General features: G+C 40.9%; 1 protein-coding gene and 1 pseudogene across 2 annotated transcripts in view; one reads left to right on the top strand and one right to left on the bottom strand.

Annotated features, from left to right (window-relative positions):
* The window catches only part of BACH2 (BTB domain and CNC homolog 2), a 327,340-nt gene that overhangs the window by 267,446 nt on the left and 32,185 nt on the right, over nucleotides 1-27,709 (top strand). The window lies entirely within an intron of this gene.
* LOC308490864 (large ribosomal subunit protein eL24-like) lies at nucleotides 10,156-10,640 on the bottom strand (annotated as a pseudogene). The gene has a single exon. The product of its transcript is annotated as a large ribosomal subunit protein eL24-like (transcript).

Consider the following 27,709-nt stretch of genomic DNA (forward strand, 5'->3'; position numbering starts at 1 on the left):
TATAAGTGTTTTACATAGTTAAGAAATTAAAACGTATTAAAAAATGAAAAGCAGCAAACCTTAAAATGTAAAACAAGCAGAGAAATGAGCTTATTGTATACTACATTGGTTAATTAAGTACACAGAATAAAATAATAAATTAGATTAACTTTTGAAAACACATCCTCTATGGGACATCCTTCAGGACAACTCGCAGGAACCTTTCAATAATGTAACTAGCATGAAAGACAAAATGATTGGGGACTGTCCTAGATTAAGGGGAACTAAATGAGAACAAATGAAATAAAGGATCCTTGCTGGGCTTCCTGATGGAGAAAAGAATCTATAAAGGACATCATTGGAGCAGTTTAGAGAACCTGAATGTATACTATATATTAATTTATAATATTGTGTCAACATTACTTTTCTTGGGTAGGAAAATGATATTTTTGGTGAAGTAGGATATTCTTGTTTTCAAGAGATACGTGCTGAAGTATTTAGGGGTAAAATGTCGTGATTTACTTTCAAATGGTTCTGAAAAGAAATGTGTATGTGAGTGTGTATACATTTATAGATAGATATAAATATAGAGAAGAGAGCACACAACTGTAACAAAATGTAACAGTTGCTGAATCCAAATTAAAGGTGTATGGATGTACATTTCTTTCATCTTATATATGGATTAGAATTTTCAAGATAATAAAGTTGGGGAAAACAAATAATGGACTTGGATTGTCATGAAGGTGCTCTGTTAATTCAAGAAGCATTTACTGAGCACATACTCTGTGCCAAGCCCTGTTCGAAGTTCTGGGGAAGTAGCAGTGGATAGGACAAAGGAGTTCTCATGGGTCTGCATTTAGTGCAGAAGACAGATAAGAAAACAAGATAATTTTATTGTGAAAAGTGCTAGAAGAAAAATAAAACAGTGCGACATGATACACAGTCATTGAGGGAGAAATGGCATTTCTCCCTCAATGGGTGACCAGGGAAGGTTTCCCCAAGGAGGAGACCTTTGAGCTAAGACTTGAATGACCAGAAGAAGCCAATCATTTATTCAACAGATTTGCACTGAGCGTCTGCTGTGAATACACACACACACACACACACACACACACACACACACACACACGTGGATGATCAGTGTTACAGAGGAAAATAAAGCAGGAAGGGGAATAGTTAATGAAGGATGGGAGTTGACATTTTAAAAATTAAAAATTTTAAATATGAAAATTAAAATAGTTCAGAAAGGGCTCATTGAGCAGACAGCATACAGAGACCAGGGCTAGACCTGGGGTATTGGGAGGAGACAGATCATGTAGGGTTTGATGGGCATTTTAATAACTTGGGCTTTTACTCAGTGAAATGGGAATCTTTTGGAGGGTTCTGGGTAGAACAGTGACGTAATCCAACTTATCTTTCTAAAGGATGACTCTGGATGCTGGGTTGAGAATAGGCTGATAAGGGGCGAGGGCAGATGCAGAGATGCCAGTGAAGCATCGCCTGCAATAATCCAAGCCAGAGGTAGTTTGTACAAGGGTAGAAGCAGGGAAGGAATGCAGAGGTTTGGATTTGGACTCTATTTTGAAGGACAAGCTGCCAGGATTTCCTGCTAACTGATTGGAAATGGGATATAAAAGAAGGAACGAATCCAAGATGACTGAGGTTTTTGGCCCAAAGAACCGGAAGGATGGGAATTGCCATCAACTGAGGTGGGAAAGAAAGACTGCGCAAGAGGCAAGTTTAAGAGAGGACACAAGGGTAGGTGGATGGTAGGGTCAGGGGCGATTAGCAATCCCACAGAATGAAAGACAAAAGCTTAAAAGTTCTGAGAATCTTGGAACTGACTTTTGCAAGGATAATTAAGATTGCCTTGTCTATATCTTTCCATAGAATTTTTTTGCATTTACAAATTAACCTAATGGTAAGTGACACTCTATTAGCTCAGATGAAAAGGTTAACTCCCATTTGCACTGGCTTTTGCCTCTAAGAGTCTAGCTCCTACATGGAGCTGCCATAGCAGGCCTCCCTCGTGCTGGGTGCTGGACAGAGGTTTCGGTGGGAAAGCTGGAGTTTGTGCTGAAGATGTGGCCCTATTCATAGTGACATGTGAGGCAGCATTAGTGGCCATGGCCTGCGAGGTTCAGCTGGAGTGTAACAGTGGTTCCCAGACATTTTTTGCCAGTGACCCCTTTGACACATGACTAAATTTCACAGACTGCCTTTCAGTTTTGAACCCAAATTTCCCTTCCTTCCATGCTCCACGCCTGTGTCCATGAGGGACACACATTCTAAGCATAGTTCGTTCCTCAAGAGCAGGGTCTGGCAGCCTTGAGACTATTCATTCGCATTCCATTGCCTGTTCTGCTCTCCCTCCAAGATTCCTACAGAGGCTGCTCCTAAAATAATGAGGCCTTATTTATCCAGATTCTTCCTCCCCCAGGAAGATGCTGAGAGGTTTTCATGAGAATTCTTGAAGAATGACTGAGGTTCTGTGGACTTCAGAGAGTGGACTTGAAATGGGGACTCCCTCCGTAGAGGCTGATTGGTGGAGATGATGGGCCTTAAACCACTTGCCAGGAGGACCTTATCTCTGCAGCTGGAATACATCCTGCCAACTGCAGTCTAGCCCAAGAGAACAAGCCAGTCACAAAAAAGACAAATACTGCATGCTTCCACTTCTGTGAGGTGTCCAAAGCATTCAAGTGTATAAACACAGAAACAGAATAGTGGTAACCAGGGGCTGGGGGTTAGGGGACTGTTTAATGGCTACAGAGCTTCAGATTTTCAAGATGAAAAAGTTCTGGATATTTATTCACAACTATGTGACTATCCTTAACACTACTAAGCTGTACACTTAAAAATGGCTGAAATTATAACTTTTATGTTACATGTTTTTTACCACAATTTTTTTAAGCAACATTAAAAGCATTACTCCTGTGAAAGGAAAAATACACAAGTTCTAAGATGTGGAATGCCAGAGGACATAGCAAAGAAACAGAATCCATGGGGAGGGCTTTCAGAAACTGTAGATGTTTCTCTCCTCCATCTCCCCAAGATGTTGTTGGATACACATATGTATTCTGTGTGTGTGTGCCCTCCTGCATTGTGTAGACCATTGTGTTTGGGTCTTCCATAAGTGGTTATTATTGTCATTTTATCACAAGAAAAAGGCTGCAAAAATGACCCTTGAGTTACCCAGTGCCTTCACTGGGCAGTCCTCTACTAGGTTTAATATCAAAGCAGCAGTCTAATTTGGCTCTACTTAGGGGCAAATTTCTATTCCAGCTCATTACAGAAAATACAGTTGTCTTTTGGTCCAAAAGTTCCTGAATTTCAGTCTCTTTTGTGCTTCCTACACACTTGGTCCCATTTTCTAACCAGTTGTTGAATTATATAATTCCCTGGATGATATGGAGTCTGGCTTCCATTGTTTCCTCAGTCTTTATTAGAAGATTATTTTTGAATCTTAAAGATTCACTTCAGTCATTTTTGGAAATAAAATGTATGCTATATTTATAATTGTAACTTGCTTTGAGTTAAAGAAGATTTCTGAAAAAGCATGATCATCTTACCATCCAAGACTTTCTTTCTTGCTTGCTTGCTTGCTCCATCTTACAGAACTGGAGGGGCAGCTTTGCACTAGTATGGCCACCTGTAACTAGAGGTCAATGTCAAGAGACGTTCCCTCCAATGCCAGCTCTACAACATGAGGCCCTAACCACTTGCCAGGAGGTTCACCTCAACTTTGTGTCTAGAATTTACGTTAGAGTCAAGCTAGAATAATTAAATAACAAGGTCACAGACCTGGAAAACTATCCAAAAAGTTCCAACCCAGAGTCAGGTCCTAACCATCAGCACAAGAAACGGATTTCTAAAACAGAGCTAGCACAGTGACCTCCAGGAACCCAGATGCCCCCATCATTGCATGAGCATCTCTTTTGCCTTTGTCTCAGGTTGCTGGTACAGAACTATATTCTCTCCTAAGTTCTGACCATTTTTGATAAATTATAGATTTTTTAAATATTCACTATCAGTAAATCGCAGTACTTGTTGCCGTGTTTTAGAGTACAATATCCTTCACCCTCATCGCACTTACTTCATTGCTTTACGTCCTCCATCTCTTCTACTTATAGTCATATCTTCTGGTTTCTTTTCCACTCATTAGCAAAAATTTTGAGATTACCTGGTTCAGTTCTAAAACTTATCCAAGAGATTATTAAGGAGTAAAGGCTTTGGGCTATTTTCTTCTGCCATTTTGGGGTGTATAGAATGGCCAGGTATGTACCACTTTTACAATATTTTCAAATGGCTGCTATTATGTCAAGTCCAGGAACATACAAGATGGGGCATGTTGCTATCCACTCAAACAAAACTGTGGGTCCATGTGACTGACTACATTTGCTCCCCTAATAGGTCTAAATAGAAAGGGCTTACTTGCTCAGCGAGGGAAAATCATGCTTGAAAATAATGTCTATATAACTATCTTGAAACTCAGACTGCCAAGTCTCCGTCTGTTAAATTTCAAGGTTCTGCAACTGTACAATTGAATTGTTGTTGAATAGGTATGATGACCTTTGAAAACTTACATACTTAGGAAATCACTGACTCCTTATTTTTTTTTAATACTGCCTTCCATTACATCCTATCAAGGCCCCCTGTGTTCTCTGCAAATTGTTCATGATCTCAGCAGACTGGTTGGACTAGGCCAGCATTCCAAATAAAAGTAGCTTGAAGGATATATCATTCATAGACTTATAGGAGACTTGGGGAAGTTCAAGAAAGCTCTGTTTGTTTTGCCAACTCATAAGTCCATATATATATTTTGCCAATGGTATCCAGAGGAAATGAAAATACTATCCACCTTGTCTTTCTCCCCTGTCAATTTTTGTATAACACATTTAAGGAATACTAAAAACCATAACTGCTCTCATTTATTGTGGTAGGAAGTGAGGAGTGGCAAGGATTGAAGGTTAAAAAATAAGGCATGTTAGAAGTCATCTAAACCAATCTCCCACCCAATTTGGAATTCTTTTATAATAATGACATGGGTAGCTCTCCAGGTTCTGCTGGAACACTTCTGGCAATGGAGCGCTCTCCATCACTTGAGAGTACCTTCCATTTTGTACAGTTATGATTGCTAGTAATTTTTTCCTAATTTTTAGTAGAAATCTACCTCCCTTACATTTTCATTTCAAAATTATGTATGCCCTCTGGAATGGAAGAGAACAAATTTCATCTCATGTTTCCATGATTGCCCATGAACTCTCTGAAAACAACTCTTTTTTGTTTGTTTGTTCAATTATTTTGTTCTTTTGATTCCACATATAAGTGAGATCATATGGTATTTGTCTTTCTCTGTCTGACTTATTGCACTTAGCATAATACCTTCTAGGTCCATCCAAGTTGTTGCAAATGACAAGATTTCATTATTTTTTATGGTCCAGTAATATTCCATTGTATATACGTACCACCTCTTCTTTATCCAGTCGTCTATCGATGGGCACTTAGGTTGCTTCCATATCTTGGTTATTGTAAATAATGCTTCAGTGAACATAGGAATGTATATATCTTTTCAAACTAATGTTTTGGATTTCTTTGGATAATGACGAGAAGCAGAATTGATGGGTCATGAGGTAGTCATTTTTAATTTTTTGAGGAACCTTCATGCTGTTTTCTATAGTGGCTGCACCAATTTGCAATCTCACCAACAGTGCGTGAGGGTTCCCTTTTCTCCACATCATGGTCAACATTTGTTGTTTGTGAAGACAACTCTTGCATGGGTCCTATAAGTCTCTTTTTCTCAGGGTTTAATATTCCTGGTTCCACACATAGATTCAGTGCTCATCATGATCTTTGTTGGCCGGGCCTGCCCTTAGCATGTAGCACCAGGACTAAATACAAGAGTCTCAGTGTGATTGAAACACTAAAGAGTAGAGCGAAGATATGACCCTTTCTCTACATTATGCATCTTTTGAGGTAGCCCAGGACTGTGTGAAATTTCCTGGCAACTGTGTCACAGTATTGACCAACCTTATTAAGCCAGCATTCTCCCATCCTGTCCTTTCAAAGCTGACTTTTGAAATCCCAGTACAGGATTTGCTGTCTTCTTTTGTAAACTTGCATCTTTGTACATATACCCCATATCAGCCTGTGGTCATGATTTAGGATCTTGATTCTGTTTCCTACAGTATCTTACCAGCTAGCCGCGTAGATCTTTTCCAAGTCAGAGATGGAAGTTGAGCATGACAGAGTAGACGACAGACACCAGACACTGTTCGTCATCACCAGACACTTTTCTTCAGGTTGAAGTTGGCATTAATCCGTCACCCAGCTACTGATCACTTAATTTTACTACCTTCCAGACCCCAGTTTTTCATATTATTCAAAGAGTAATAACCAAAAAGATGTCAGCTGCCTTGCTGAACTCATGGGATACTGTTTTCACTGCATTCTCTGAGCAGTAATCCCATCAAAACCAGAAGTGAAGTTATTTTGGCATGATTGTTCCTAATGAAGCTTGAATTACCTGCCACCTTCCTGTCTAGGTTCTGAGTGGGTGACGATGGTCTGTTTGCCCAGCTCAGAAAGATCAGTACACAATTCATATGGAAGTGCTGTTCAAAGACTTAGTTTTACTCACTAAGAGCATCAAAACTTTCAGAGAGCAAGTAGAAAGATTTAGAAAGGTCACATCACATCTGGATTGAGTGAGAGGAAAAATACCAGGGGGGAAAAATATCCTCCATTATGTGTATACATTATTAAAAAACATTTAAGTAATAATAAATCACTGCTATTCTCAGAAAATTGGCTGATAAGATTGAGATTTGATTAAAAAACAGAAATGGTGATGTATTATAGAATTATCCACTTGAAACCTATATAATTTTACTAACCAACGTCATCCCAATAAATTTAATAGTAAAATAAAATTAAAAATTAAAAACAGAAATGGAAGTTGGATATTAGAAAAAAACAAACACTTTGAGTCCCTGAAGCCCACAGAGCTACACGTCTCTAGAGAAAGCAAGTTGAGCAGAAAGGGAGTAGGAGACAACCCCATCCAGGCAAGACTAGGAGTCAAAGGAGGAGATTCCTTAAGAGAAAGATATCTAAAATGGTTTCTTGGCCATGGTATGGGCTTATAAATCCCACAGAATGAAACATATTAAAAACACACACCAAAAAGAGCTATCCTCACAAAGCTCCCCCCAGGGCACGGCCCAGGCACTAATAGCCCATCCCCCTGCATGCAGAGGGTGAGTTCAGTTCTCTGCCAACATCAGTCTCCCTTACCTTGTCTTTCCACTTCCTGTTTTAGTCCTTCTCAGATACCAGGTTTCTGAGAAAGGCCTTGCAAGACCTGCTTCACAGGACCGGGGCAGGTGGGCATTGGTCCAATGGCCCTCGTCCCTCCAACCCCTTCATTGTTTTCATAGAGCTGTACTTCAGTTCCTCAAGCTCCTTCTTTCCAGCATCAGAAATGATTGAATCCTGAAAAATGCTGCTGTGGAGTTATTTTTGGCTCCCTTCCTTCCAGCCCTGGTGTCTGCTCATCGACAACCATTAACAGCTGTTAGAAGGGGCTTTCAATTGCTTGGCTTCTTACTGAAGTGCTGCAACACCAGTTTTCTAAGAGCTCAGCTATACTTAGAGGTGAGAGAAAAATGGAAGAAGAGTTCCATAAAATCCTCTTCATTTGGGGAATTAGGTTTCTCCTTTTTCGCATGGACACTAAGACTCTGACAGAAACTGTAGAGACACTGCCCCACTGAGTCCCTGCAATGCTAATTCAGACGGTCTCGTGTGTTGACCCAGTGAGGGTCCTGTGTCTCAGGGACACTAGCAAGGGGTGCAGTTCTCTGTGCAACCTTACTATGAGAATTTTAGCATTTCACCCTCACTGCGCTGCTGCCATCTCACTGCATCTGAAATTCTGGACTAGGCAGAGAGGAAATGGCCTGTAACCACAGAGGATGGAAGCTGCTGCCAGGACCCTGAGTCCACCCACACACTAGGACTCCATTAGCCTACCCAGGAACCCATGCTGCCATTCAGACTCCCAGGTGGCCTCCTTCTTAGTTGTTACTTCTCTACAAAGAATTGATAACTGCAGTAGACATTTGGAAAGTTCTGTGCTCCTTGCAAACATTAATACATTAATTTTCACTGGCCCCAGAAAAGATAATGACATTATTGCTGATCAGTAATTAATGCTTCATGTCTACCAACACTTTGCCATGCACGCTTTACTGCTTCCCTTTTTAGAACACCCATCCTCCCACCCCTCCCCACAGGGGAGTAACACACAGTCCCATCCTCATGTTCAGACCAGAAAATCTGAGAGGCCATGTCCAAATGTCTTCAGCCTTGGCTCTTAGCCAGAATAGTTGTTCAGGCTCTTAATCCAGTATTTCCCAAAAATGTGAATTTATAGTGTAATATGGAAGTGAAATGATTCCAAGTAGTATATGAAGAACTTTTTTTCCCCAAAATAATTGTATTTATTTTAATAGGTATTAGTGAAAAGTGTAGCAGATTTCACAGGTAGTATTGTTTAGGACAATTTCTTTTTTAGCTAGATTTATTTAAAGAAGAAAGCGAGTTGCATTTGAGAAAATATTTACAATTGTAGTTTGGGAAACACTCTCTAATTCAGTACTTATTCTGTCCACCAGTCCTGTCTGACTCGGATAATCTGTACCCAAAGAAAGCCACAATGGCATCCTATTGGGAACACAGGGTCATGCCTATTTTCATAAGTTTTGTATAAAATATAGGAACAGGCTTTTTGCATTAAGTACATTTAGATGAAAACACTTCTTGTGTGTTTTTCTTTCGGTCACCCGTTCTTGGTTATCTGATTTGAGTATTTCTTCCAAATATCCCAGCTTTCCTGCTTGGGTCCCTATGCGTCTATACTGCCACCGCCCCTGTTTCTGTAGCCCTCTTTATGGCGAGGATAGAGAATGATGCTCTTCCTGACTATTGCTTTGTGTTGTAGAATTTCTTCAGGACTAACTTAGATGATTTTAGTTTCTATCTCAATTCTCTATAACAATACCTCTGTCTCCCTTTCTCCTCATGTTTCGACTCAGTGAAGTTCTAAAAAAGTCCTGTTTGTCTGGTGTGGACATCCTTATAATTTAGAGGTTCTTCCAAAGAATGGATATGGAAGGCAATGAGTTTGATATTCATAAACCCATTTTCTGTTGCTAAAGTGTAGGGTGGGGAGAGGACGTGGTAGGAGATGAGGCAGCACAGGTCAATTGAGCCCAATTATAAAGAGCCTTGAATGCCATGCTGAGGGGCATGAGTTTTATTCTGCAGGAAGCAGGGAGATAAAAAGGATTGTCATTAGGAAGATGAATCAGGTGGCCATCCAAAGGAAGAATTCAGAGAGAAAGAGACAATGGCCAGGTTGTTGCAATCATCTAAGCAAAATAATAAAGCCAAATGTTCGTTGGAAAATAAAGAGATAGACGACTTTTAAAGAGTCCCACATCCCACATCCAGGGTAGATCTTGTACCCACTGAACCGGCACAGCTCGACCTTCATGGCTGCGGCTGCTGGAAAGAAGGAAAGATGAAGAGCTCTCCCAAACATTTTAAAGAGTGAAGAAAAACAGAAAAGACCTAAAATTGTATCACAATTTTCAACTGTACATTCATTAGCTTATTTGCTTATTACCTGTTTCTTCCTCTAGGTCCGTGTTGCCCAATAGCATTTTCTGTGATGATGGAAATGTTCTTCCAGGTTATCCAATATGGGAGCCCCTAGCCACATGTGGTTTTTCAGCACTTAAAATGTGGCTAGTGTGGCTAAGGAACTAACTGATTTTATTTCATTTTAATTCATTTAAATTTAAGTGGTCATATGTGGGGAGTGACCACCATATTGGACAATACAAGACTCGAGTACAAGTTCAGGCATCGTGCCTGCCTTGTTTGCTATTCTGTCCCTAGAGCTCCGCACAGTGGGCATCTGTATGTTTTTCACAAACAAACTTCTTTATGGAGAATTTTGTCCCCCACTTAAAGGAGGCGAAGGATGACGATTTCCCATACACGTGTAGGATATCTCCCAAATGTTTTTTGTTTTGTTTGTTTGTTTTGGGGTTTTCTGTTTGTTTGTCTTTATAGTCAGATCTTTATTTAAAATTTTCATCTGCCAACTTACCATTTTCCACCAGTTCCCGGAGCAGAAATCTTCACAGGTTTCACAATCTTTTGCTTAGGTGCTACCTTTGTGGGAGCCTTAGCAGCAGTCATCGCTATTTTTTCAGATGCTTGCTTAGCCTTTTTTGCTTCCTTGGCAGCCCTGATAGCTTGTGCTCGTTGAGCCTTCCAAACTTCAGGTTTCTGATTCCTCTTGGCCATTATATCAGCAAGAGACGCACCAGTGATGGCTCTCTGGAATTTGACTGCACGATGGGGTCTTATCTTTTGAATTTCTTCCAACTGTCCCTTTTGTGCTTTCTTCTGTAGAGGACTGTCCACTTTATCTGTCAAGGATTCCTCTTGGAAAGGAATGCCACCTCACATTTTGCATTAAGAAATTGGAAAACCTTCCCATCTGTCCTGGCGTAGCACCTCCCACGTCTCACCTCCCACGTCCAGGATACGTCTTGTACCCTGAACCGGCACAGCTCGACCTTCATGGCTGCAGCTGCCGGAAAGGAGGCAAGATGAAGAGCTCTCCCAAACGTTTAAACTGTAGCTGTCAGCATATGCAGGTAGAGGAAAGTCAAACAAAAGGGGATTCATGCAAGTTGTGTGTGTGGTGGGAAAATCCAAGGCCAGCGTCTGTTCTGTGGTCCTTGCCTTCTTGGTCTTCATTTCTGGCTCCTACAATGCACAGAGCCCATGCTTTTTCCTTGAAATGTGTAAGGGGAATAATCAAACTGGAAAAACGTATTTTAGGAGGAATGAGAAAAAAACGTGTTAGAGCTGATTTGTTAGAATGGCTGTAGAGATACGGGGGATATCACACACAATCTGTGAGGCGCTTAGGACTTAAGCCCCGTGACCTTAGGCAAGCTGCTCAAGCTCTCCAAACCACAATTTTGAAGAAAATGAGAAGAATCATAACACTTCACTTACCAAATTGCTGGGAGAAAGAAGTGATATAATAGGAAAATTCATGTTTTATAATCCATAAAGTTCCATTCAGATGTTTATTATAATTCCCGTACACTGGAGATATATCCAAACAGATGTCTGAAAGGTGCAATTGTATTAAAATACAATTCTGATATGTTCCTTTCAGAAAAAGTAAAATAATAAGTCATCAAATTCTGGACACCTCCATCCAAACCAGAACCTAAATGATCCAAAAAGACTTTTATCTCTTAAAGAAAAACTGGAAAAGTGGGTACCACAACCTCCTGCGAGTAGTAGTAGCTTGTTCATGCTTCAACAGTGCTTGTTGCCAGGACGTTCTTTATGTCTTTCCATCCTATCTCTGCCCTTTTCGATTCAGTGGCTACCTTCCCATTTGCCAAGGACCACTTCCCTCTTGCCATTGCAACCCTTCACACCCTCCTCTTATCTTCTCTGCTCTGTATTTTCATTACCTGCCGCTGGCTCCCTGTCATAGCAATAAATTGAGACTCTTTTCTCCATGAACTGACATCCCTGAACTCACAACTTCTGCAGCACCTGTAGACTTCTATTAAAAGCATCTCCAGCAACCTGAGTCCCACAGAACCACCACTTTCCCTCCTGCCTCCTTCCCTCCCCCCACAATTTGCCTGTCTTCACTCCCATGGTTATAGCAAAGTTGGTTATTATCCCACTCGTACTCACCATCCACAGACAAAGAGCTCTGTATAACCCTGTTAAATAATATCGCATTGACTTCGATGTATCAAATCACATCCTTTCTGTAGGTAACAGCTACCTACAGGAAAGGCGCAAAACTTGGCCTGTGTGTTAGGTTCTCATGCTGTGCCCCAGATCTAGGATTTTTGCAATTGAAAATAGTTATGATGCCCCTAGAATTATTTTCTCATAGTACACAACCCCATTTCTTTAAGACTTTCTTAAATATGGCCTCCTTTCTGATCTTTTTGACATTTCTCAGAGTTTAATATACTTATTAAAATAAGGGGTCATTACCCTAAACAATTCAAATAAATGCTTATCAATTCAGAAAACCTGAACCTCTGTTTCCAGGTTTCCCCATCGTATTCCCCAGTATTCTCCCTCACTGAGAACATGTTCTCTTTCTAACTATATGTAAAGACAGGAATCATTATAAATCCTACTGGATTTCATCATATATAAGCATAAATAATTATTTTCTGTCTTGCATTTGGGTTGTATCTTTTTCTTCCAAAAAGATTAGCATCTCATTAAGTCTAATCTGAATGTATGTCATTTCTCTTCTTTTAACTTGAATTCTAATTCAAATATCTCTTTATGGTTAATACATAAAGAATAAGGCCACTCTAACGCCAGTCATTGGCAAAAATGCTGAAAATTAATGGGCCTACAGCCAGTCAATAGTATGACACCTGACTATATTGATAACAAAAGGATAAAGATGGTAAATATACTAACATTATACAAAAGATAAACAGAATGTAAATAATATATTCTAAAATCCCATGATATTAAGAAATAAAAATTGATGGATTTTACAAAAAAGAAGAAACAGCAGTCCAAGTCCAAGACCCACCACCTTCCAGAGAAGGCCAGCTGACTCCTTCATATACACCCAAGATCTGGGTTCTCAGACGAGTGTCCTCAGGGATGAAAAGGCACACCTGACCCTTCCTCACCCTCTGGAGTGTGGCTACTCAGGCCTAGTACCTGGTAGTAAGTGTTAGCCCCCATGACCTAGCTATTTTCCCAGATTTGCCACTGAGAGCAGCCTACCCTGACGATCACAATAGAAATAATAAAGCAACCTAGGGTACTTGTAAAGCACTTTTATATACAGTCCTGCATACGGCCAAACATAGTCCCATGTTCATGTATAAGACCAGGTGTGCTTTTCACTTTTTATTTTACCGAAGCTGGTGTGAGGCAAGAGTCCTCCCTGAAACAAATTTCTGTTCTCATATGCAAGTTACATGACTGTAAGAGGTATCTTCACTTCACCTTCACACTACTTGAAACATTTCTGTGTCTCATGCTTTGGTCCATGCAAATGAAGGGGCTATTTTTGGTGGCCCAGTGTCTAAGGAACAAAGGTTAGGATTAACAGTTTAGATAAATTGCATTGCAAAAGTTTGTTGGGAAATTCATTGTCTGAACCCAGAGTTATTTTTTCCTGGAAACAGGTTGTGAACAGTGGTTATTTTCCTAAATCATCTGCAAAATCTCCTATCTGTATCACCTTTCATTGTTTTGAATTTATTCAATGAACAGATATTTATCATCATGCAAAGGGAGAAGGAAATTGATTTCATAATTTAGGAATAATGAAAGTACAAAGGAGGAGTACATCGTTCCAATGAGAGAAGACCTCATGGAGGAGAGGAGGTGTGAGTGGGATTTTAGCCAGTGGGAAAAAGGCATCTGGAATCCAGTGTCCCCCCTCCATTATATGCCTGCAGCACCTTCTCTATATTTCTGTCGTAGCAGCTTTTCATTGTATTATAATCGAATTATTGCTTATCTGTCTCCTCATTTGGGCAGTGAGATCTTTGTGCAAGATTTCTCAGTGGTGGTGGTGATGTTTTCAATCTGCAAATAGACCATCTAGCACAGTGCCAATGGTAGCCGTTTGGTTAGCAGTTGTCAAACGTAGGGTATCTTTAGAAAAGTTCTGGATGCCGGGAAATGTGTAGGGTGTATTAGATGAGAATGAGGCTAAGGATTGGAATCAAATCATTGAGGACCAGAGGCCTGAATGCCAGACAGGATGGTATCATTGGATTCTAGTTCTGATGTACTTTTTCAGCCATACCTAACTACTCTTCATATTGTTATTTTTTTTATGAGAAAATTCTTGGGAGTTCCAGCTAGGGAACCCCTCTTTTCCTGGTATCGAGGATGCATAAACTTCCTCTGGGGAGGGATAGAGATATTAGGGCAGCAGTCATGTATCTGTGTAGATTGATATAAATGAGCCAGTCTCCACCAACCAACGTAGGAGTTCACAATTGGAGAACAAAGGGCAGTTGTTCCCATGAGCCTTCATGAGCACTTCCCTGCTATTCACCTTTAAGTACAGCTTATTAATTAAGTAGGGGCTGTTCGTAAGTCAGGGACAGCATGTGTTTTATAAAACTGCTTCCAGTGTCTGAGTCTCTTTATTTCCACCACTTGCATAAACAAACATGGACATTTTTTGCTTATCTTTTCTTGGCACTGTCCATTTATTTCTCTCCTGCTGCCCTGTTCAAGTCTTAAATTAATGTTTTTGTATTTATTTTGCATTTTTTCTAAGCTAACACAAGCAGGCAAGTAAATTTAGGTCGGAATGGCACTCGCCTCTCTGATGACAGAAAACCTTGAATGAGGGCCTGGGCAGCCTTCTCTGGCCAACCGCAGAGTTGGCTCTCTAGGCTTCAGTTTCACCAGTGTGATTATGAGCAAGACGCCTATAGTTAATTATGATGCATGAATGGGGAAGATTCCTGGACTTATTTGCATTCATTACTTGCTAGTTTCTCTGTTGAGGTCTGCATCCTTGTTTTTACAGAGCTTTTGGCGTGTTTCTGCAGTTGGTGTGTGACTTTTTATGATCTGTTGCATGTTATTCATGCAATTTCCTGCCCTGTAATGGTATCAGTTTTCCAGACACAGAGGAATACAGACTAAAACCCAGAAACCTGCATTAGCATAAAATGTCCCAGTTCTGTCAGTTTGATTAATTTGTCTCTTTGTCTCCACTCTATATGATAAGTGCTATTAATGGTTGCAACACTTCATATGTCAAAGTCTTTCTTCCTAATGACTTGAAAACGCGGTTTATTTCCCCCTTTTTGTATTATTTTTCTCATTTAGCATTCCACTCAAGTATAGATTTATGCCATGCTCTTTCATTATCTTACTGGTTGCAGCACTGGAGTGATTACATATGGTGTAGAGTATGCGTAAAGATGTGATCCCGGGGGCAGCAGCTGCTGATGCAAGCTGAAAATAGATCCAGCGTACGCTCAGCACTTTTCCCAGAGGCCTTTTATTTATTAGTAACAGTCTTGGTACAGGACAGCTTGGATCCTCATTTAGCAAGATGACTTTTTGCCTTTCCGAACACGGCAGTGACTTTGCTGTATTTACTGACACTGCTTTGTAATTTTTTTAAACCACCTTGTATCTCAGCAGTGACTTAACCTAATAGAAATTGTTAACATAATCTCAATATATAATGAACTCAAGAAGCGACAGGCTCCATTTGAAGTAATGGAGCCTGACAGATCTAAGGTTTAAATTAAATAATCCTATTTGTAAGACAGCATTTGTACATGGTACGCTGCTTTAAAATGAATTTCTATTCTTCTCTAGTGCTTCTTACACCATTTTTAGTATTCTCCCTTTCAAAAGGACTTTTTTCAAAAAAAAAAAAAGCATTGCGAAGCCAATGGCTCTTTCATAAGGAAAGAATAAAATGGATTTTTTCTTTTACCCATTTCAATCACTGAACTGGAACCAACATCACTAACGAGTCGAGATGGGCAGTTATTAATTCAAGCTGGCAAATCCAAATAGCTCAGACTTTTGTATCAGCACAGAACATCTGTGATATAACTATAATACTAGAATTTAGGAGTAATAGCTAACCTCCTGCTCATGTTTTAGGCTCAAATGAATATTTTTTCATAAATTGTAAATGTCCTAATAATGATAATATGTATTTATTTTCTGAACAAATCCAAGAATTTTGTAATGTCATTCTTCTCTTTGAGAGATGTGCTTTAAACAAGATAAGATAAATGTTCACTGTACATTTGTACAGAGGCTTCAACACAGTAATTCCTCACTGTATGATCAAATTTTCCAAATTGCAAAAATGAAAAACACAAATGATAGCATTAAGTGTTTATAGAGGAATGACAGTATGAGAGTACTATTTATCGGCAAGACCTAGTCATCTGATGAGGAAGCCTTGAAGAAAAATGAATTTACAGGTGGAGAGCAGCCCCCTTTCTGGTGTAGTAAATAGAAGAGGCAAGTCAGTAATTTTGCTTTTTTGCTACTCTGAAAGTGATTTTTCCCTGCTCTAGAACCAAGCTGGCATCAGAGAAGAGGGGGGGTGATCCCCTCCTTAAATTTGTCTTGGCCCTGAGATCATTTCATAGGTTCTTCTGTTTGGTAACAGATTTTATTAATTCCATAACTGAATGAAAAGTTATATGAGATTAAACACATGATTTCCTGCTGGGTTAGGTTAAAAATTAAAACAGTGGTTCATGATAAAGAAATAAAGTGTGATTGTTTCATTTCAGCGGGTATATGACCCATAATGTTGTTGAAAGAGCAGTAATTCAAACCATCCCTAAAATAAACAAGCCAGGGGGGCACTTCAGCGGAGTAGAGGAGAAGCCCCACTTTTCCTGCCCACGTGCACAATTGCATGAGAAAGCGTAAGACCACAGCATTTTGTCAGCTGTGATCACTGTGATTCACATTGTCTTTCAAGTTCGTTTGGAAGTGTAGACTTCTAATAGTCTGGACTGCTGTGATGAGAGCAGCAACCCGTGCCCTACCTTACAAAGATGTCCTCGGTAAGAATAGGTTAATATGCCTGCTTTCCCACTCTTGTTCGTTTGTCTTCCTTTCTTTCCCTCCTGCCCTGCTTCCCACTCTCACATACAAAGAGCACCCAAGCTGCTTCTCCGGGCTCATCCCTAATTCCCTACCTTCTGACACAGTCATGTTATAGCCAATTTCATTCTCCATCTAGTGGCCTCAGAACAGTGGGTGATCTGCTTGCTGTGAGAGAAGCGATACTCAGGCGTGACAGGATGAATTAAGGATGGGGTTTAAGTATTAACTCTTAATTTCCTAGTGCTTGTGGTTCTAAATTAGATTCAGTGTTGTTATAACTGGGAGAATGGGAGCATTTATATGTATGTGTGTCTGGCTCTGAAACCGTGTTTGCTCAATTGAATTGACCTTGTTTTCCTGGTGAAGCACACTGACTGCATTATGAAACAAGCAGCCCAAATGAAGAAAAACTTCACATATCTTGTCAAATAGTTCACGGGGACCTCTGAAAGCTGGGATTTCCCTCCTGCCACCAGATCTGAAATGAGACAAAAGCATTTCATTTTTGATAAATGGGACTTTGTTTTTCTCTGAAATATTTTCATTTCCAAGGTGTCTTACAAAGAGTTATCTCAGTTTGAGCTAAGCTTCTCAATAAATGATGTCAAGTCTGAAGGAGGCTCTCAGAACCAATTATTTAGCAAGTGGCTTGTAAACCAAAGACTAAGGGTAGAAATGCATTAACCAGATAAGGGTCAAGCAAAGAAAGAAAGAACCGACTTTATTGAGCACCTATTATGTGCCAAGTAGATATGAAAATAATTTGAGCAAAATAAATATTTTAGTAGCAGAGGAACAAAAGATTGGCTTGCAGAGTTGTTTGTTTGTTTGTTTGTTTGTTTGTTTGTTTTAATGGAACAGTATTTTATAGAAGTGTTTGACTACAAGAGAGAAGGAGAAAAGACAAGATAGGTGGGGGAATGAAGTTGTTAAAGTCTATCTAAAAAGGTAAATATAAGGTGGGAAATTTTTCAGCTACTAGGAAAGAACTAATTCAGTCGAGTTTAATACCAAAATAGCTGCTAGTAAGTAGAAATGTAATACTCATTTTTGTTCCTGTATTCCATTAGCAATTTCTGTCCCTTCAAATTCTTTTGAAAATAGAGAAGTCTGCATCTGAAAGCTTTGTTTGGCTCTCTAGAGTCTGCCTCACCCAGAAAACATCATCAGGAAGCCCAAAATGGAATTTTTTTCAAATTCCATTTGAGCCCATGTTCAATGGAATTTTTTCAGTGGATAACGTTAGCCAATTTTCAGTCGGATTTCAAATCCACTGTACAAAGTCATCCTAGCTTGCTACGGCTGTGAGTGTACTCTGCTTTCTATTGCTGACTCTCAGTAAAACATACACCCACTCCACTTTCCACACTTCAGATTTCAAGTGGAAGAGAGTTATTAGAGGGCCTACTCTCAAGACTGACTTCTTGGACCTTGTAGAACTTGCTTTAAAAGCTACCACGAGTATAGATGTGTATGTGCTTACTATTTGAAAATGAACTTTGATCCTAGAAAATTATAACATTTGCATTTATTGACATGCAGTTATGCACTGAGCTTTCTTAAGGTACCATTGTGTAAAGCCAGAGCCCATATCCCTCTAGTTTGGGTTATACCCTGTTCTACTAAAAAGATGCATACAGTTCATTGAGCTAAGTTTTATTAGCGAGGCCAGCCGGTGACAATGGGACAGTCATTTTTACTTATCAGCTTTGACCTGGTATTCTTAATTGGCAGCAAGGAAAAATATTTTAAAATCTTGCTAATTCAGCATTATGCATGGGAAGTGAGAACTTCAAGGGAGTTTTTTTCTTCTGTGATGTATTGGGAATCATAAAACCTGGGTCTAGGGCAGGCGCAGTGGCTAAGGTGGTTGGAGCCCTGTGTTCCTAACGCCCTGTGATCCCAGTGGGAGCCCTGTGTTCCTAACGCCCTGTGTTCCCAGTGGGAATCAAACTGGGCCAGTGGACCAGTGAGCTGCACCCTCTACAGCTAAGATTGTGAACAACAGTTCTCTCCCCAGCGAATGGCAGGAGTGCGGGGGGAGAGGCAGAAGAAGGTGGGGTATAAAAACCTGGGTCTTATAAATCATCTGACCCAGCACTAAGGAAAAGGGCTATATTTTACCTTTTGTGTATCCCTTGTGTCTAATACAGTGGTGGCGATGATAAAAAAGATAACCTTTATTGAGCATTCACTATGTGCCAGGCACTTCTCTACCCACTTTACATGTTTAACTCATTGACACTATAGGGTGGCTGCTATTAGCTCTCTATGCCAAATGAGGAAACTGAGGCAAGAGAGGTTCATTAACTTACTCAAAGTCAGCTCCAAAAATCAGGGAGCCTGGATCCAGAGCCCATGTTCTTAACCGCTTTGCCTCAGTGATGACAATGTACCATTCATGAAAATGCACATGTCTGTGTTTCTAACAGGTAACAAAATGAAACCCAGAGTCACAAACCAGTCACCTGTCGATTTGGAGACAACAAATATCTCCAGCTCTTGTTCAAGGTCTCTCTGTGCCACACAGAAGTCACCATGAACCCAGCACTAGAAATTTACCTTTACACAAGAAATGATTTAAAAGATGCTGAAAACATTGAAATGTAAAATGATAGCAGAAAGAAAATACCTGAAATAAATGTTCATCCTTTTTCTTCACTTTACCCATTGATGACTACTCAAGTCATGTCACTTGTTCACATAAAGACCTTAATATCTAGGTCACCTGGACTTAACATAAGGACCTTCCTTTGTCTGGGGCCTCAGTTTTGAGGCGCTGAAGGTATAAGATGCATGTCTAAGAAACCAGCTAATGAGTTTATAATAATCCAGTGTAACAGGCAGAATAATGCTCCCCAAAGATGTCAACATCCTAATCCCTAAAAAACCTCTGACTATGTTACCTTACATGGCAAAAGGAACTTTGCAGATGTGATTAAGTTAAGGATCTGGAGATGGGGAGATTATCCTGGATTACCGAGTTGGGTCCAATGTAATCACAGGAGTTTTTACAAGAGGGAGGCAGGGGGGTCAGAGTCAGAAAGTCTACTCTGAAGTTTGAAGCTCATTCAAGTGATGATGGAAGAAGCTTCTAGAGGCGACAGAACTTGTCAGTTGCTCCACAATTATCATCAAAATCAATGAAGAGTCTGGGAGGAAGGTCTTTTCTCCCCTATCTCTGACCATACCTATTTTCAACAAGTCATCTTATATTAAATTAGTTTATCTATCTTTCATTCATCTTTATTCTTTTAAAAAGGACTCCTTCCATTCTTGTAAGAACTTTCACCTCTTTCTCCTTGCCAGACCAGAATAATTGATTGGGCAAGTGTGCTGTTTTTAAAAAATCCTACATTATGCAGTGGCTAGCTCACCTCACGGGCATCATTGGTTGTCTTCCTTTAAAGAAAGCTCTAAGCTACAGAATGCTGAGCCATATCTTCCTCAATAATTTGTGACCCTGAATCCTAAACTACCTTGATTACTTCTGTGAAACTTTGCATAATTCCTATTATAACAATTTCGTGGTAAAGTGAAACAAATGGCTTCCAATGGGAACCTTATTTTCACCACTGGGGTATCCAGGTTATAGCTTTGGTTAATTAGAAGCAATGTGACCCTTTTTTAAAACCTTCTCAGTCTTGAATGGGCCTGTGTTCTACACATCACCAAGGTTTCCTCCTAACAGCCTCTCTAATCTGTCTGCCTCTTCCGCCCACTGCCACTGCCTGCATTCAGGCCACAGGTGGCACTTGCCTGGACTCCTGTGACCAGCATGCCCCCACCCAGCTTTTTCCCTAAGCGGCCAGAGGAATCTCCCCAATATTCTTCTGCTGGATAGAATCCAGTGACTCTCCATTGCTGGCCAACCTCCTCACTATGACCTGAAACAGCCTTCCTGTCCTAGCCCCTGCTCACCTCTCCAGCGTCACCTGCAGCGACTTCAGTGCCACACCACACTGTGTGCTGGGTTCTCTCATGTGTCTTGGCACCTTCCTTTTCCTTCCACATACAACACCAGTGTCCAACCCGTACCTGGCTTCCTCAGAGTTAGATGCCCTCTGTCAGCACCTGTACTTTCCCTGCATCGCCACTACAGCTCTTCTCATGCTCTGTCATAGTTACCTGTTGACTTCTCTCTGTCCCATCAGTCTAGAACCTCTCAGACCAGGCATTCTTTTTTTCCTTATTCATTGTTTTATCCTCCCAGTACCTAAGACTCTGTGGAACCACCTGGGGGGGAGGGAATCAATATACATTTGTTACCAGAATAGAGTGATCTGTCCCTGTAGCCCACATCGCAAAGGTGGGCAGTCACCGGCAACATCCCATATAGTGGACGCCCTGTAGGGAAGAATGCCTGGTTTCGCTGCCTCGTACTCGGTGATGCGGAGTCCTCTGCCTACAAACCTAACCCAGCTAAGTGCTGTAGTGTAACGGGGATCCGCCCCACTGGTCTCTACAGGAGCTCGTACGCTTGCCATTTTGATCCTTTTGCTACCATATTACTGTGTGATGACGGTGAACTAAAATGACTAGGGCAAGTGACTAGCTATAAAGTGGTACTAATTGCTGGCAAATTTAGCAGTTCATAAAGTTAGGTTATCATCCAGAACAATCTAAGAACAAATAAAATGCCCTTTCAGGTCTTCATTCAATATAATCAGCCAAAATTTTTTTCTCTATGGTGAACAAACAACACATTCCATTTTTTCCCCCTAAAAAGTACACCATTCAGGTTCCACATACATCTTTTGAGGCAGTTTGCTTCTGTTGCCTTGCTGTCTTTCTGTGACTTGCCCTGTGACCCAGATATATAAATATCTTATGTTCTTGTGCTCCCTCTTCTGGTCTTTTCCGTCCTTCAGCAAGACCCTGTTCCCAGAATTGTTTCCCCCTCCCGCCACCGCCCCACTAGCTGGGGGCCTGGCCTGTGAACAAAGAAGGCAGCCAGCGCTGCAGGGCTCGTTGTAAGACCATAGGGGACCAGAAACAGATTCGCTTCTTCTTGTTTGCCATCCACGTCCAGCTTGACAGAGTGAAAAAGGGCCGTACTGGCAGGGAAAAGAAACGTGCCCAGCATCCTTTTTGAGAAATGAAATGCTCTCCAGAAAAAAAAAAAAAAAACATTACAATAAAAAGCACTTGATAGTACATTTTTCAAAATGTGCCTCCCTGGAGATATACAGATTTGTACAGGATGTGCCCTGTCAGTTAACAGTGCTAATTACCTAATTATCTGGTCAGGTGCAGTAAAAACCCCTTTGACATTCTGTTCCTTCCATATGTCAGATAAAGTGTTCTGGTGTCTGTTCTGCGACCATGGAGAGGAGCACACCAGACTCTCTTCCCAGCAGCAAGAATGTAACATGGGCTTCGCCACTGCCCCCATCGGTGCTTGGCGTTAGGGCAGAAGGCAGGGCAAGGCCCCTTCACAGAGCTGGCAGGACAGCCACCCTCCAGCAGGAGACCAGACTTCTTTCTGGTGGCCTCCTTGGGCCCCACCGCCCCCTACAACAACCTTTGAATTCTGACTCTGCTGACTGTCTTCCTCTTGTTGCAGTTGCTTCTTAGATGTTTCATTATTTTACCTTTTTACGTTATTTTCTTTATCCCCCATTTGACCTTCTGAAATATCTTCTTTGCTAACTGTGTCATTTTTCCTACTTGAGTGTAAAAGAGGAGGTTGATTTTGCTTTTCCTCAAGCTGAGCTAATGATTTCCTATCATTTAATCTTTTTTTAATACCATGGCATACGATTGACATGAAAATGTGACCTTTTGTTAATTCTTTTTAAATGTGTAATGTCGATTGCCTTCTAAAAAGATTAGCAAACTTTTTTCCACAATGCAGATATTTAACAGATTTTATTAGAGTACCTGTAGATGACACGGGAATGTGTAGGGCTTGGTCCTTAACTTTCAGGAATTTCTGATCATGACAGGCACAACATTCAGATAACAATGCAAAAGAGCTCGCACATGATCAAATACCAACACTGGTGGTCTGTAAGCAGCAGCTATTGTCCGGGAGTGGGGACATCCAGTTTAACTGCCACCTCCTTTGCAAGGGCTTTCCTGGGCTCTTGCATTCCATATTGATGGACACCCTCTCCCCTGTCTTAAACGCATGTCACAGGTATAGCTGGAATTGGTGAAACAAAGCGAAGCCTGTATCCAGACAGTAAGCGTAGCTTGAGCAAATGCTAGAAGGCAGGAGAAAGGCTGGCAGGCTGGCTCAAGAGGATAACTGGAGATAAGACTGAAAAGGAGTCAATTTGGGGGCCTCTGGGAGGTCAGGCACAAGGAAGTTAGGTTTGCTCTACAGCAGAGTATGGCTGCTTGAAACAATCCATGTCAGGAACATTCCCCCAAAGACTATCCAGCCGGCCTGTGAAGGACGATCCAGGAAAATCATCAAGGTGCTGGAGAGAGGAGAGATGGTATCAACGGAGAGGACAAGTCATGATCAGAGAAGTGATAGTTTTCCCTTTTGCTTTGAGACTCAGTATTTTTACCACAATGGTGACTCTCCCTAGAGATTCTTAAGCCCTGGCCTCCTACGCTTGTTAAAGAAAGAAAGGACAAGGACGTTCAGATACCTGCCAGCTTAGCGGAGGTTTTGAAAGCTACGCCCCTTGTGGGAAGCTGCTGATAATCTGTTGTGGATGAGCTCTGCAATCTTCCTTCCTGTGAGCCAAATATTTCCTGCTATAATCGTGCAAGGAAACTTGGAGGGCTTGCTTTCTATGATGGTCTGTTAGGTTTCTGATTTCCAGCTTCCCTGACTAAGATTCCATCAAAAGACTGAACACCCCTGGGTATTGTAGGTACCTTAACTAGCATCTTAAAGCTATGCTCGGAAATAGTTTGATTCACCCAAAACAAAAACACCTGGTGTGCTTGAGATTTGGTATGTGTCAGAAACAAAAAGTTCACTTTTCAGAATATTTGGATATCTTTATTTATAGTAGAAAATGTGTCTTCTTCATTAGCAACTGTAAGGAAAGAGATCTTTCATAACAGTTCCAAGCCACATTGAAAATAGATGGCCCAGAACAGTCTCCAGGTTGCGTTCTGGGTGCACCTGTGACTTATTTCCTTTTCTCACCATCTTCTGAGTTAGCATGAAAAGTGTGTTTCAGCCCCATAGAAACTGGACACAACCAACCAGTCATTGTTGGAAATTTCTGCTTCCCCTGCTTTAGCAGGCATGCTGCCAGAGATGGCACCACTGTCAAAAACAGGACCCTGCCTTCATGCCCCAGCAGTCTGAAGTCTTCTCAGCAAAGGCTTGCTCTCAGTCCCCACTGATGTCATTTGCAAGCCTGGAGCCCTAGTGTCCCAGGAAAGGCTGTGGAAAGCTATAGGGCAAGAGTCCAAGAGACCTAGACAAACACGGCCTAGAGAAGAGTCCAAGAGACCTAGACAAGCTACGGCCATGCTGGCGGACAGAATCGGCTCCCTCTGCCTGCCCTCCTGTGATGACAGAAAAGATTAGGACTCAAGGGGAAGAGAGGGGAAGTGGCTGAGTGACAAACCAGGAGTGTGGGTATCATGTCATAACAATTTCTGTAACCCTGATTGCTGCAGAAATGCACGTTCAGTCTGCTACTCCTACAGCTCTCAGGCAGCCATGGTCCACTTCACTCATGGGAGTATTGTGTTGATGGCCACTGTTTAACTCCTCACAGAGCACAGATGGTGCCTGCATTGTATCAGCATTAACTTTTCCCCATTGGCAGAGCCCGTTCTGGAAACAGGAGAAGGGAGAAATCAGAAGTGTACAGTCTCTTTGGCAAAAAGTCTGGTTTACGTGTTTGCATTTACCCCAACGGACAGGACCGCCTTGGGTAACCCAGTCGGCGTGTCTCAGCCTCTGTTATGTGATGCTTCGTAAAGGACTTAGAAGAAGGAAGCTAAGGACTGTAGAAATACTATTATTGGTGTGCTCTAAACAATGCCTATAAGGTAAAATCTACAGTTTGGTCCTTCTGTAAGCCACATGAATACCCACTTCTATCGCACGAGAGCTAGACAAGCTACGGCCATTCACTCTGCTGGGAAAGCACTCTGCTGGAGAAGACGACGCCTGTCATTTTAGAACTTTTAGTGTATGTGTCTCAAAAACCCTTTCAAGAATATTATCTACACTTCCTCAGCAAATAGAAGGGAAAATGGCAGCAGAGTTCCTCAAGTTGGCCGGGTCAGATTTACCTTCTCCCCTAAAGACCAGTGGTCGTCCCCTGGTGTCACTGAGTCCTCATGGCTACTGGAGTATTAGTGGAGTGTAAACCCACTTGCTTCCAGAGGTCAAGAAGGAAAGAACGTTTTCCATAAGAGATGTGTGATCTGTCAGTTCTTCAGTTTTGATTTCAGACGGAAACTATGACATAGATTCTTGAAGAAGAAAACAACATCCCTAACCAGGCACAACAGATGTCTTTAAATATGTGATGGATTGTCATGTGGAAGAAGGGTTCATACTGTCTGCTTGCCCCAGCGGGCGTCACTAAGGTTAGCTCAATTCAGTTGAACTAATAGTTATGGAGAACCTACAATGCACAAGGCCCGTGCTTTCAACTGAAGGCTGGGGTGGAGAGGGGCGGTGATGAATATCCTGCTAAACTCGTGACACCAATTATTGCAGAAGCAAGCCGGTTTGACATTTATATGAAAGTGTGAAGTTTCTGGTGAATCATTGGATACATCAAGGAGAAGGGGAAGACAAAAGTGCTATTTCTAGTCTCCAATATCTATCCATCAATGGGTGAAGCAGGAGTCATTAAAAAATTAAATTGGAGACGATTGCCAAGGTAATAGATAGAATTTCTTAGGTAACCCAAGTAACACATCACATTGAAATATGGTTATGCGAAGGAATTCCATATTCAAATGAAAATGTCACCCCTGGGAAGAAAAGCAGAGCAGCACTGTATATCCAGAAGCTCTGTAAGCAAGTCCAGAAGCACGAGGGCAGGGGCCCTCCGATGAGTACTAGGAGGAGATTGGAAGAGAGAGGAACAACACTGACATTGTTGTAGGAGCTCGTTTTGGGTTACGTAGTGAGGGCCATTACACATTCCATGCTCGTATTCCCACTGACTAAATGAGAGCAAAGGAGGGGCATGATGCACAACTTGAACTATTTGAATGGCTACCAGAATTCTCTTCAATTAATAGAAGAATACCTGAGGCGTTATTGATTTCCCTTAGTGACATTTCACCTTCAGAAGGTAGAGAATTCAAGGGTAGAATTGCTACTTTGATCCTAATAATAGTGACTAAACTAAAAGGAATTGACAAGAGTACACGAGAGGATCCGTAGCATTGACAAAGAGACATCGTCCTAGAGAACATGATGGTCAAAGAGATTCTGCTCAGTCCAGAATATTTCATGACATTTGTGTGTGTATGATGTGAAAAAACACACATAACATGAAATTTACCATCTTAACCATTGTTAAATGTACTATGTTAATGTCCCATCAAACATTCATCTTACTTAAAAAATATTCACATTCTTATGAAACAGATCTCTTGTCATCTTACAAATATGAAACTCCATATCCACTCAACAACTCCCTCTTTCTCCCTGACCCCAGACCCTGGTAATCACCATTCTAGTTTCTGTATCTATGAATTTGACTACTTTAGATAATTCATACAAGTGCAGTAATGCAGTATTGGTCCTCTTGTGATTTACTTATTTCAATTAGCATAATGACCTCAAGATTTATCCATGTTGTAGCATATGACAGGATTGCTTTCCTTTTTAAGGCTGCACAATATTCCACTGTACATATAGACCATAATTTGTTTATCCACTCATCTGTCGGTGATCATGTCGGTTGCTGCCACTTCTTGGCTATTATGAATAGTGCTGCTGTGCTCGCTTCGGCAGCACATATACTAAAAAATGAATAGTGCTGCTATGAACATGGGTGTACAAATATCTCTTCCAACAACCAAAATGTCCTTCGATAGATGAATGGATAAAGAAGTTGTGGTACATATACACAATGGAATACTATTCGGCGTTAAGGAAAGATGATATAGTAGCATTTGTGACAACATGGATGGATCTTGAGAGTATAATGCTAAGTGAAATAAGTCAGACAGAAAAAGCAGAGAACCCTATGATTTCACTGATATGTGGTATATAAACCAAAAAGAACAAGACAAACAAATGAGAAACAAAAACTCATAGACACAGACAATAATTTAGTGGTTACCAGAGGGTAAGGGGGTGGGGGTGGGTGATGAGGGTAAAGGGGATCAAATATATGGTGATGGAAGGAGAACTGACTCTGGGTGGTGAACACACAATGGGATTTATAGACGATGTAATACAGAATTGTACACCTGAAATCTATGTAAATTTACTAACAATTGTCACCCCAATAAATTTAATTAAAAAAATATATATATCTCTTCCAGACCCTGCTTTGATTCTTTTGAATACATACCCAAAAGTGGGATTGCTGGATCATATGGTAGTTCTATTTTTAATTTTGTAAGGACTGTCCTTACTGTTTTTCCATAGCGGTTGCACAATTTTACAGCTCTGCCAGCAGTGCACTAGGTTTCTAATTTCTCCACATCCTCACCAACACTTGTTATTTTCTGGGTTGGCTTTTTTTGGGGGGGGAAGGGAGTTTGTAGTAGCCATCTTAATGAGTGTCAGCTGATATCTTACTGTGGTTTTGATTTGCCTTTCTCCAATATTTATTAATGTTGAGCCTCTTTTCTTATGCTTGTCAGCTATTTTATGTCTTCTTTGGAAAAATATCTATTCAAGTCCTTTGCCCATTTTTTAATTGGGTTATTTGATGATTTTTTGTTGAGTTATAGGAGTTCTTTATATATTCTGGGTATTAACCCCTTATCAGATAAATGATTGGCAAATACTTTCTCCCGTTTCATAAGCTGCCTTTTCACTCCGTTGAGTCCTTTGATGCACAAAAAGTTTTAAGTTTGATGTCATCCCATTTGTCTATTT

The sequence above is a fragment of the Rhinolophus hipposideros genome (assembly GCF_964194185.1).
Source record: "Rhinolophus hipposideros genome assembly, chromosome: 3".
Lineage (NCBI taxonomy): Eukaryota > Metazoa > Chordata > Mammalia > Chiroptera > Rhinolophidae > Rhinolophus > Rhinolophus hipposideros.